General features: G+C 37.7%; 1 non-coding gene across 1 annotated transcript; it reads right to left on the reverse strand.

The window, feature by feature from the left end:
• Positions 1 to 11,073: 11,073 nt before the first annotated feature.
• Positions 11,074 to 11,180, reverse strand: LOC141709530 (small nucleolar RNA R71). Its single transcript, XR_012570101.1, has one exon. It is a non-coding gene; the product is annotated as a small nucleolar RNA R71 (small nucleolar RNA).
• Positions 11,181 to 12,760: the final 1,580 nt, after the last annotated feature.

Below are 12,760 nucleotides of genomic sequence, written 5' to 3' on the forward strand. Positions count from 1 at the left end.
AATAAATCAAAACAAAAGTGGATCAACCAAGCCAAACAAATCAAAAAACACAAAAACAAAGTTGACTCTCATTATTCAAGAGAAGCTCTCGACTTTTCTTGTTTTTCAAAGAGGAAAATTTCAAAATCCAAGATCCAACCATTGTTAAATTGCAAGGTAATTATCCAAGGTTCCTTATGATTAGTTATGGCTATCCTAGGAGTTTAAGCTCCAAATTCCTTCACAATCCCTTTCAATAAATCATTGAAGAACAGAGTGAATAGTGTTTTCAAGAAATTTAAATTGTTTGATCTTGTGTTTTTGGTTAGATTAAGCTTTGGTAAGGACTTTCAAGGGTGATTCCAAGCTCCTTAGTTACTCTTACTCACCAAGGAAGGTATAATATCTTAACCTAGCATTGTTATTGAATATTAAGAGCTTATTATCAGTAGGATAGTTCATGAGAAGCATGGTGATTGAATATGTAGAGATTAGTGGTTTTGTGATGTTTTTGGAGTTGTAAATCTTGGTTATTAGTTAATGAACTTAAGAATAGTTTTAGTTCATGTTTGAGAATAATATAAATTGGAGAACTTGAGGTGTTGGGGCTGTTTTAGTAATTTATGGATGGATTTTGGTTGTATGGTTGAATTGTGGTTGATTGTGGATTGATTTGGAGTAGGATAAAATTTGGTAATCGCGTAAATATAGCCGTCGTAATGCCTGATTTACTTTAGACTATTTTTGTTCTTAACATCAGGACCCATGAACTCACTGTTAGGTTCTGACCATTACCATGATTAGATAGTTCATGTTACGAGCTTCCTTCTGATATGTGGTTCGTTTGAATCTGATGTATGGTTTAGGAGAAACGACCGTTTTAAGTAACGGCGCTTAGCGACCGAACCATTACCCCTCGCCTTACTTTGAAACCTTGGTTAAGGACTTTAAATGACTAATTGGTGTATGAAACAATTATGTTAAGTGAATTAGGAAGTTGGTAAGGTACTCGCGAAAGAATCGCCTTAAAACTCTTAATGGTTAATTTATTAAAAATGGTGGAGCCGAGGGTACTCGAGCGACTTAAGTGAATCGTTAAGCGCGAAAGCGAACGTTAGGGCTCCAAATGGTTAAAGTCTAGTTTCTTAAGCGACCGTGGTTTAATTCCGGCTTATGTTGTTGTTCATAGGTTACCGGACCCACTCTAAGCTTCAGTCTACCCCGGAACACTCAAGCAAGTTTTCTACCAGTTATACTGTTGTTGTGATGTATATATGTATATGCATTATCTTGTGATAAGTGCATGATTATTATTAGCAAAGTCTTGCAATATATTGGAGCATGTGATATGATATTTATATGCATGCCTGTTTTGTAATCTTGATATCTAATTGTTGATTCAAAAGCTTATAAGTTGCATAATACCTATGCTAGAGATAAGCAGTAGTTGCGTATACCCTTAGTATAAGGGACCCAAAGGTGAACATTTTCTAAACCGGCAGTCGATGTTCCCGAGTATATTATATATATATTTATATATATAGATATAGTTTTCAAAACTATTAATCGAATAAGGTTTATTCGATAACTTTATTTTAAATAATTAATATTAGTTGAATATTCATTCGAGGACTTATGACTTCGCTTATTTATTAAATAATATTCTTTATTTTATTAAAGAATAATGTTTCGATAATCAAACTTATTTTCGATTATTCAAATAAAGATCGTACTTTCGCATAAGTATATCTTTGGTTATTTATTATTCATTTCAAGTATGAGTTTTAAAACTTCTACTTCAATTATTTTTTTATAAAGGTTATCCTTATGGGAATATTATTTAAATAATAATATTCAGATATTTTTTTAATATATCGGGACTGATTTATTTCATTAAATCAGCATTACTCCAAACATTCTCAAAAATGTTTTCGAGTCTTCAAAATGATTTTAAAAGTTAGAGCGGATCCCAAAACTCGTTTTCAAATTTAAGATCTTCCTTTCGAAGGGGACTTGAATACTCGCTCAAAAATCTAAGGGATCCGGCTCTGTGGTGTATTTTATATTCGCAACGTGGTTGCTGTTTTGAGAAAACAATTTGATTACTTGCCCAATGTTCGGGAAGTAAGTCCATCTAATTGAGTCGGCATAAGCGACATGCCGGGGTACGGTCTATGAAGGTGTAAGAGGCTGGGTGACAGTCCATCCATGCGTGAGTGGCCGGGTAACGGTCTAGCACGAGGTCCTAATGCGGCCAGGGTGATGACCGGCGAGGAATTCATCCATCTACAGTAGAAAAGGTTACTTATTGGTATCTTTGCCGGATCAGCAAGATATCGGGTTTATGCCAAAATTCTTTTCTTTCCAAATTCATTGGATATTACAACTCTGTTCATACTTCACATGACAGAGGTTTCCAGGAAATGTATGAGAGATATATATGGATATATATATCTGGACTTAATGAAGTATCTCGTAACTTCATTTTTTTGAATGATATTTCAAAGATTGAATCTAGTCAAATCTTATCTTGTAGTCTCAGCTATGTGATGAACTTTTGAAACTAAATATAACTTGAACGGTGGTAGTTCAAGTAGTATTCGAAAAATATATAAGTATATGGGAGTATCTTGTAACTTCATCTTTTCAACTTATATCTAGTAAATGATTATCTTATGCAAGACAAAGATTTTCAGAAAAATGTTGAGACAAGGTTAGATATATGATCACCTTGCAACGATATTTATTATACATGTCAGAGGATTTCAAAGATTTGAGAAGTATATATGTATACTGAATATTTTATGACTTCTTCGCATTAAAAAAACAAACTTGGTTCATTTCTTCTTGACCAAGACTTTCATGAGTACTATGAGAATGCTCATATATTGTTAATTATAATACATATTATTTTGATGGGCTTGTTGCTCACCCTTGCTTTCTTCTTTCATCACACAACAACAGATGGACAAGATGAACAGGATCAAGCTCCCAATTCGCGAGCTGATAGGAAACGTTCCGCAATTTCCTGTAGGCGTTGATACCGTTGTAGCCGAGGTAGGGTCTACCAATAGGCTAGGCTTTCAACTTTTGATGTACCAGACTTATGTATATTTATGAATTGTAATAATGGAAAAGAATATGTAAATTTATTCAGCAACCCCTTTTGAGGTGTAATGACTTATAATTGTGGAATAAAATGACTTGTGTTATTGTTTGGTATTCATCTCTGAGACTATAACTTGTGGGGTGTGTGTATATTGTGGGGTCACAGTACGCAGTAGTTGGTTGATTATTAAGATTAAGTATTATTAAGGGAAATGGAACTCGTGACAACCCGGATCCCCGACCCCGGATTTGGGGGTGTTACAAGGGCCCAAGGCTCGTCTATAGATTCGAGACTTCACGGATAAGGCATCACCCTGACCAAGGATAACCCTCCGCTACCAGCTATTTCTCTAGTCCGTGGATGCAGGTATAGCCGTGGTTCACACCAAATGTTGGACGCATCCTTGTCCCCAGAAAAGGAGCCCCTACTAGATTGCAGGACAAGTGATCGCAAGCTTTTAGGTGCAAAGTGCAGGATACTCCAAAGTCCCCCAATGAGGACACCCATTTATTACAGAGACAGAGCTCCCAAAGCACAAACCAGAATTTACCTTACATCCCCAATAAGGACACTCATTGACTACAGGAGGAGGCCTTCCATCCAGGAATACCCCTGGAGGTCTCTGACCACGGACACCACCTTCATGTGGTTTCATTACAGGAAGGAGCTCTTTGATAGGGTACCTGCAAGAAATAAATTAGTAATAATAATCTCCATCCTCCTTGAATCCTCTCGAGAACTCATCCAAGTGTTCATGCTAAAGTATCATCCAAGTCATTTCTATTACTTTGGGCACGCCCTAAGATCTTCTACAGGTGAGGAGCTAACTTAGAGAGTTAGTCAGCCTTTCTTAAATAACAGGGCTCGCCTTCCTCAGATAATGAGGGCGCGCCTGCATCCATTATATGCATACATTCAATAATCCATTTACATACATAGGGCGCACCTTTCCTCATTAAGAGGACATGTCGGTTCCTTATTCAGGAAGGAAACTCGCCTTATCTCTTCCTTAATTCCAGGCACTTTTTTCTCAATTTCAACCACTTTATCTGATTTTGACCCAAATAGGGTTTATACCAAATTTCAGGCATAACAACTACCCTCCCCCCCCCCCCCCAAATTCCATATGCTATTGAAAATGGGATTGGAATTTCTTTCCTTCAGTTCTAAAATTTGTATAAATTATATTTTACCAATATTACCTTATGAGGCGCGCCTTCGTTAGGGCGCATCTCTTTTAAATATAAATCCTGGAAAATTTAAATAGGGCGCGCCATTAACAGATGCACTTTTGGAATTTGAAACGATTTTATTTTTTTAAACGATTTTTCTTTTTTTCTCGGAGATCATGTCTGTCGTGATTGATTTGATTTTTGACACAATTTGACAATTGTCCACTCTATTTCTTCTATAAATACGCACAACCTTTTAATTTTTTACTTTCTTACTTTTACTCTCTCTTTCTTTTCACCTTCCCTTTTTCTCTAAAAGCATCAACGCCGGCGGGACTATTTTTACTCGAAATCATCCTTCCCTGTAACCATTTTTCCAACCTTTTTTCGGTCATTCTCTTCATTACCTAAAAAGGTACACTAAACTCCCTTTCTTTTCGAGTTTTATTGAGTAGATTGTAATGCATGTCATATAATCTGTTCATATTCTTTATTATAAACATCCTTAATATGTATGTATTTGTGTGCATATGTCTATATATATATCTGTATATATATGAACAAACCCATAATTTCGGGATTTTGAATTTTAATCCTAAGTTTTTGAGAATTCCAACCGTTATTCCTTTATGCCCAATTTGGATTTAAAGCGCGTATGTTGCAAAATTTATCTAGGAGTGCGCCAATACCTTAGGACACGCCTCCCTTTTATCTTATCGACAATGTACTTAGATTTTAAGCTTTAGAAATACCTTCCCATGTCAAGGTTAAGGTGCGCCTTATCTTTTAATCTCACTTCACTATTCCATTTAATCTTTATAATAGAATACATGGGTCATACCCTTGTTAGGACGAACCTTTCCCCTTCTTATTTAAATAACTTTCTTATTATGTTGTATCGGACAAAAAATTTCATTGGGTGCGCCATCTTAGCGCATGGCGTGCCTTTAAAGATCATTACAAAAGATAATTTTAAGCCTAAATCAACAGATATAACTTCTGAATTTTAGCCTCCTAACATATGCCTTTTGCTATTTACCATTCCTATTATCTTTTTCTTCTTTCTGAACTGGACGCGCCCTCAATGTTTTTTTTTGATTTTCTTGACAGCTGGAAGACGAGGACGCGTCATCCCCCTTTCATCCATTTAAGGATTTTTACACCAAGCTAGGAATCTATTCTCCCCCTCCCATCTATTTCATTCCAAACCATCTAGACGCTCACGGGACTCCTGAATTTTTAAGACAAGAGGCGCACCTTATTAAAGAATCCAAAGAAAGCAATTTCATGGAAAAATCACCAAATGACTCTTTAGATAATCTCCCTTTGGCTCAACAAAAAGGAAAACAAAAATTAGTTCGCAAGCAAAGGTCACCAACTCCCATGGACACGGATCTAGATGATTGGCTCGAGGAACTAAATACAGATAGGTTTAGAAACACCGAAGCAGGGGTCAATATTGAGGCAGGCCCATCAAAAGTTTCTTATAGGGCTATTTCTCCAAGCCTTTCTCCACAACAATCAGAGAGTGCTCCCTATTCCCCTAACCCTGAGGGCGCGTCTGAAGAGAGCTCATCGCCCCTTCGTGATGAGATGATTTTTTTATGAAGAAATCCTTCAGTTTTCTACTTCTCCCGAACCTTCTCCCATCCCTTTCCAACATTGGGAAGTTTCAGATAGTGAGTTAGACTTCGATTGGAATGACTTCAAGCCATACAATGAAGCTGTGAAGAAACATTTCGGGAAAGAGCATGGAAAACTATTATGTGTTGCTCTTTCCTCGGCCTGTTCTGATGAGCAACTAGGGTGGCTTATGGAGTACTACGATATGGAAGGTATCTGGGCGCGCCCTCTTAGCATGATGCGGCTCTATATGTTAGGTCACACACACTGTAGAAGGGGGGTTGAATACAGTGTATACTGCAATCAAATCGAATTAAGAACACAAGTATGAAACACAGAATAATCCTATTAATAAAATAGTATTACAATGGAACCGTTCTCTCTCAGTGATGAACAAATATCACGAGAGATGCTAGGGTTACAATGAATAATATTCTCGATTATGGTAACACTTATAGTGTAAACCCTAAGCTGTGTTTATATAAACACACAGTTACATGATAAACTTCTAATTGATATCGAACATAAATATCGAACATAAGTCTGCATCCTAAAATATATCAACTAGTTATCTTTTCTTCCAAGTATTCTATTCTTCATAGAATTCTTCTCCATGCATATCTCTTCTTGTGTTTGTCTTAATCTTCTTTCCTTCAATCAGTCGTCTTCCTCATCTGAATGTCTTCTTAAGTCCTGATATTATCTCCTGATAAATATCTTCGGATATCTTAAGTTCTGATAACTTAAGTTCTGATATCTTAAGTTCTGACTTCAGTATAAGTACTGATTTCCAGTTAAGTCCTGATTTGTCCTGTTAGTTAAGATCTGAAAACTAAACACAAATCATTATTAGACATGACATCACAAATATATCTAACAAAATCCCCCAACTTGTAATTTAGCATAATATACAAGTTCAATAGATATTTGATGATGTCAAAAACATTAAGTACAAATGCATATGAGAATTTGACTAAGTAACTACAACACACAGTCTTTATAGCTTTTACCATCCTTAAAGTCTGATATCAGCTTTAACTTGTATATCCTTCAGATTTTCACAGTTGTAGTCCTTGACTTGGCTTCAGTGTGTGATCTCTCTAATGTCAGGAGTTGTTCTGAGATAGTTCTTCAATAAACTTCTCTTAGCATATTCAAGTTCATTATGCATCCTCCTTTTTGCATCTTTAAGTTCAACTGTATCTTCACCTGTTTCAAAGATAGCAGCCCTGAGATCATTTATTTTTTCTTTCCTTATATCCTGATCTAGTCTGATGACATAGGCTTTATCAGACTCTAGATTTAATTCAAGACCTTTAATACCAAGAAATGTAGTGATGATTTTGGCGGTATTAGGCTTCATCTTAATTATATCACCATTGTGAGCTCTATACTTAGGATAGTAAGGTCTGTCAGACTTTACAGAGTAAAGTTTCTTCTGCCTTTGAATATTAGATTTTAAGTAACTGGCAGCACCATCTGTTGATCTGTTTTTCACTTGAAGTAGAAATAGCACATGTTGCAATTCTTCAAAGTACTTCAAACGAATAACATCCTTTCTTATTTGGAATACCCTCCCATCTGTCATGAAATATAGCATGATATCTTCTTTCAGTACAGAGTGGTAGACCATTTGTACAAACTCCAGTTGGTTCAATCTTTCAGGAGTTGTTCGTACTCCTGGTTCACTCAAAGAAGTTGGATCAGAGGTAGTATTATTTACTCTCTTTTCTTTAGAACTACCCAATCCTGATTTGTCTCTACCTTCCTTCCCTCTAATAACTCTTACTTCAAAACCACTTGATGTAGTCTTCAAAAGTTGTGTAGATTGTTGAGCTTTAGTAAACCCAGGTAGTAGAACTTTTGAAGGTTTAACATGAGCAGTGTCAGAGGTTTCCTTTCCTTTATCTTCTGATATCAAGCCAACTTGAGCTCTGTCAGAGGTTGCTTGCTTCATTGTAATATCAAAATTTACTAAGTCCTAATCTTGAACAACATGAGCTCTGTCAGAGGTTGTTTGAATATTCTTTTTCTTCAAAATCAGACTAGTATCTTCATCAGATTTTGCTTCCAGATCCATGATTGGCATATATACCTTTACAGGTTCATCAATTTTTGCTTTACCCTTGGATCTTGAATCAACTTCCACCTGTGATTTGGTTTTGGATTCAGATTTGGTTAACTCAGAGTTTGTCTTCTCTTTAATCACAATGCCCTTAGACTTTGGAGGTTTCTTTGCAGTAATAGAAGCTTTAGACTTGAATTTGTCATTTTCTGCTTTAAGTTTGGCTTCTTCGTTCTTCAGACTTTCAAAGTCCATTCCTGGATTATCTTTGAGAAATACTCTTTTAGATATTTCTTCATCCAGCTTCTGTAACTTGGGGTCTTGATAGTAGGCTGATGTTTCCTTCCCCTTAAGCTTCAATGTCTGCATAAACTTCTGTGATTCTTGACTTTCACCCTGTATCAGAACATCAGGCTTAGTCATAACTTTCTTATCAGAACTTTTTCTTCTATCAGCATCAGAGCTTGATCTCTGTGTAGAAGTTCCTGCTTTCCTGAATGAAGAACCTTTGCCTTGACCATGACCTCTACCCCTTTCAGAGTTTCCCTGGTCATCATTATCATCATCCTTACCCTTCAGTGGTTGATCAGTTTTGCATTTGTACTTAATCACTTTCTCCCCCTTTTGGCATCATTAGGTAATAGGAGAGAGACAAGCAATTCCACAGAGTTTTGGATTTCATTGAGTTGATCTTGTTGAGCAGCTTGATTCTTTAAAATATCAGATATTTGAGCTTGCTACTTTTCTTGAGTCTTTTCTATATACCCAATGCGGTCAAAGGCTGGCTTAAAAAACCTGTTCTTTTCCAATTTGACATTCATGTCTTGCTGAATCAGGGTTTCTTGAATTTTGTTCATCTTGGCTTGAGTTACTGAGTGTTGACCTTGAAGGTGCCTTGTACTCAATGCAGTAACTCTGAGTTGTGCTTTGAAATAATCATTCATCAGCATCTCATCAGCTTTAGCCAGTGATAAGTGGCATTTTATACCACTTAGAACGTCTTAAAATGGCTTAAATTGGTGTCTTGAAATCAAGTATTTTGTGTATTTGATGCGTTTTTCTAGTGTTTATGCATTTCAGGGTATTATTTGCATTTCGGAGGAGGAATCATCAAGAATAAGCCTTGGCATGTGTTCACAATTGAGAGAGGAAAAGAACGGGCAGATTACGGCGAAGAAACGGAGCAAACCTGGAATTTTTCCAGTAGTGTCCTGCGCGCCCGCGTAGCAATGCTGAGCGGCCGCGCAGCAGCCTTGCGCGCCCGCACAGAAATGCTGAGTGGCCGCGCAGGGTCAGGGAAAAAGATATATTATTTTAGACTTCTACTTCTGTTTGGCTTCCAACTTTTATGTAATCTGAGTTTTATGGGACTATTATATAAGTAGATATGAGACGTTTTTCAAAGAGTATTAAGAGTATTGAGAGTATTAAGAGTATTAAGAGGAGATTATGTTTTAGATTGTGTTTTGCAAGAAGCGAAGGAGATAAGGAAGAAGACCGATTTAGCACACAGCATCGAAGAGGAAGCATATATTCTTGTGATTCTTGTTTCGTTGTAACGTTGGATGCTAATTTTCTTGCTTTGACTTATTTACTCTTGTGACGTACTCTGTTTGAATATAATCAGTTTAGTTATTATTTTCTTGTGTTTGTTTATCATGATTTCATATGAACCCATGATGGCGATAAGTTCTATTATGGGCTAATCGTGATCATGAGGTTGCAACGGATTTATTATGGAATTCTTTAGTTAATTGTTTAATACTTTAGTATGTGATGATTGCATGATATCTAGTATTGGTTGTGCGTATTCGTCTTATGTGCATCGCGAACATATAAGATAGGGTGTTAATCTCTTGTGAAGCGACGGTGGATCTTGAGATTTAGAACTTGCCATGCTAGCATAGGTTCATGTACGTTGTGCATGATTAGTGGGTAACTCTAACAGTTTTATTTGCCCTATGTAATCAAAAAGGAATAACTTGTACTTAAATCGTTGTGTTGTCAATTTCTGTAGACATATAGGAACTCAACATAATTGATGACTATTCAACTTCTATCTTAATTGTGGATGTTTGGTAGAATGGTATTAGTACAATGAAAGTTGGCTTTTATCAGTTTTGTGTTATTCGATTAATATCATCACTGTCACATGCTAAAGGTAATAACAATGGCTATAGAAGGAAGTAATAATGAAGTTGTGATCTCATGAGTGTTTTATTATTAATAAATTGAAGTGTTAGTTAAGTGGTTAATTAAGTAGTTAATTATAGTTAATATTTAATCAACAATTTTAAGTGTTATTATCTTAACATTGAGAAGTAGTCATACATTGGTGAGTGAGTTAAATTAGACAATAAATTAGTCGGAGTCTCTGAGGGAACGGACTAGAAAGTATTCTATATTACTTGCGAACGCGTATACTTGCGTGAATATTAGTGCGTGATTTCGCCCTAACAAGTTTTTGGCGCCGCTGCCGGGGACTCGGCGTATTTGTTTAGTTTATGTACTTACCATCATTGGTCATTAGGACTCAGTGATTAGGACGTAGTAGTTAATTACTCTTTTCGGTGGTGTTTCAGGTACTTTAGCAAGCGTTTATGCAAACTCGTTCTCGTGCTCGCAAGAGGACCTTAGATACAGCTGAGGAGAAAGATGAAATTCTTGATACACCGGAGAAGTTAGATTTTGAGGATTCGGATTCAGGAACTGAGCAGAAAGAACCAGTAAACATGGGAGATCGTATTGTTCAAGCTGATCCAGCTCTTATGGATTTTTCTCGGCCTAAAATTGATGATATTCAGTCAAGCATCCTTCATCCGGCTATTCAAGCTAACACCTTTGAAATCAAGCCGGGCACTATTCAGATGGTGCAGAATTCTGTTTCTTTTGGAGGAGCGGCAACTGAAGACCCCAACATGCACATAAGGAATTTTGTCGAGATCTGCAGCACTTTTAAGTATAATGGCGTGACTGATGAGGCTATCAAGTTGAGGCTTTTCCCATTCTCACTGAGGGATAAGGCTAAAGACTGGTTACATTCTGAACCAGCTGGGTCAATCACTACGTGGCAAGATCTTGCGCAAAAGTTTCTGGTGAAGTTTTATCCAATGGCAAAGACTGCTGCTATGAGGAGTGCTCTTACTCAGTTTGCGCAGCAACCTACAGAATCTATGTGCGAGGCTTGGGAACGCTACAAGGAAATGTTGAGAAAATGTCCACATCATGGAATGCCGGATTGGATGGTAATCACTGGTTTTTATAATGGTTTGGGGGCCCAATCTCGGCCCATGCTCGATGCAGCAGCTGGAGGCGCCTTATGGGCTAAAAGCTATACTGAGGCGTATAATCTTATCGAGACGATGGCTGCAAATGAGCATCAAAACCCAACTCAGAGGATGACATCAGGCAAGGTAGCAGGTATTCTGGAAGTTGATACAGCCACCGCTATTGCAGCCCAGCTCCAAGCGCTATCAATGAAGGTTAATTCTTTGGCTACGTATGGAGTTAATCAAATAGCTATGGTTTGTGAGCTTTGTGCAGGTTCTCATGCTACGGATCAGTGTTCTCTTGTCAACGAATCTGTTCAGTATGTGAATAATTATCAGCGACAACAGCAGCCTGTGCCAGCGACCTATCATCCTAACAACAGAAATCATCCAAATTTCAGCTGGGGGAATAATTAGAATGCTATTCAGCCACCATATCAGCAAGGAGTGAGTAAACAGTTTAATCCACCTGGATTCCAGCAACCACAGCAGTATGCTACAAGGCAATCATATCCTCAACAGGGAAGTGCAGCTGCACCTACTAGTGCTGATTTTGAGGAACTTAAGCTATTATGCAAGACTCAGGCGGTTTCTATCAAGACCTTGGAAAATCAAATCGGTCAATTAGCCAATGCAGTGCTCAATCATCAACCTAGCACTCTTCCCAGTGACACGGAAGTACCAGGCAGGAAGGAAGCTAAAGAGCAAGTCAAGGCTATTACCTTCAGGTCTGGAAAAGTAGCTGATGCTGAAAAGGCAAAAGAAGTCGAAGCTGAAGTTAGAGATGAAGAATCTAAGCAAAAGGAGAAAGCGGCGGAACCAAGGAAGACTACTGTTGAACACACTCTGCCTGAGGCTAATACAGGGGAGAAACAGCTCTATCCTCCACCACCTTTTCCTAAGAGATTGCAGCAACAAAAGCTGGATAGACAGTTCGGGAAGTTTCTGGAGGTGTTCAAGAAACTTCACATCAATATACCTTTCGCTGAGGCTCTGGAACAAATGCCTAGTTATGCGAAGTTTATGAAGACTATTCTTTCAAGGAAGGTGAAACTGGATGATCTTGAAACCGTTGCTCTCACGGAAGAATGCAGCGCGGTTCTGCAACAAAAGTTACCACCAAAACTGAAAGATCCAGGAAGCTTCACCATTCCTTGCACCATTGGCAATCTACCTTATGACAAGTGCCTTTGTGATTTGGGAGCAAGCATTAATCTGATGCCCTTGTCAATCTTTAAAAAGCTGGATCTGCCTGATCCAAAACCCACATACATGTCGCTACAATTGGCTGACCGTTCCATTACTTACCCAAGGGGCATAGTTGAGGATATGCTCGTCAAGGTGGATAAGCTCTTCTTTCCTGCAGATTTTGTTATTCTGGATTTTGAGGAAGATAAGAAGATTCCCATAATCTTGGGGAGGCCTTTCTTGGCTACTGGCTGTACCTTGATAGATGTGTAAAAAGGGGAACTTACTATGCGGGTCCAAGATCAGGATGTGACCTTCAACGTATTCAAGGCAATGAAATTCCCTACAGAAGATG

This window comes from Apium graveolens, chromosome 2 (assembly GCF_009905375.1).
Source record: "Apium graveolens cultivar Ventura chromosome 2, ASM990537v1, whole genome shotgun sequence".
Taxonomy (NCBI): Eukaryota; Viridiplantae; Streptophyta; class Magnoliopsida; order Apiales; family Apiaceae; genus Apium; species Apium graveolens.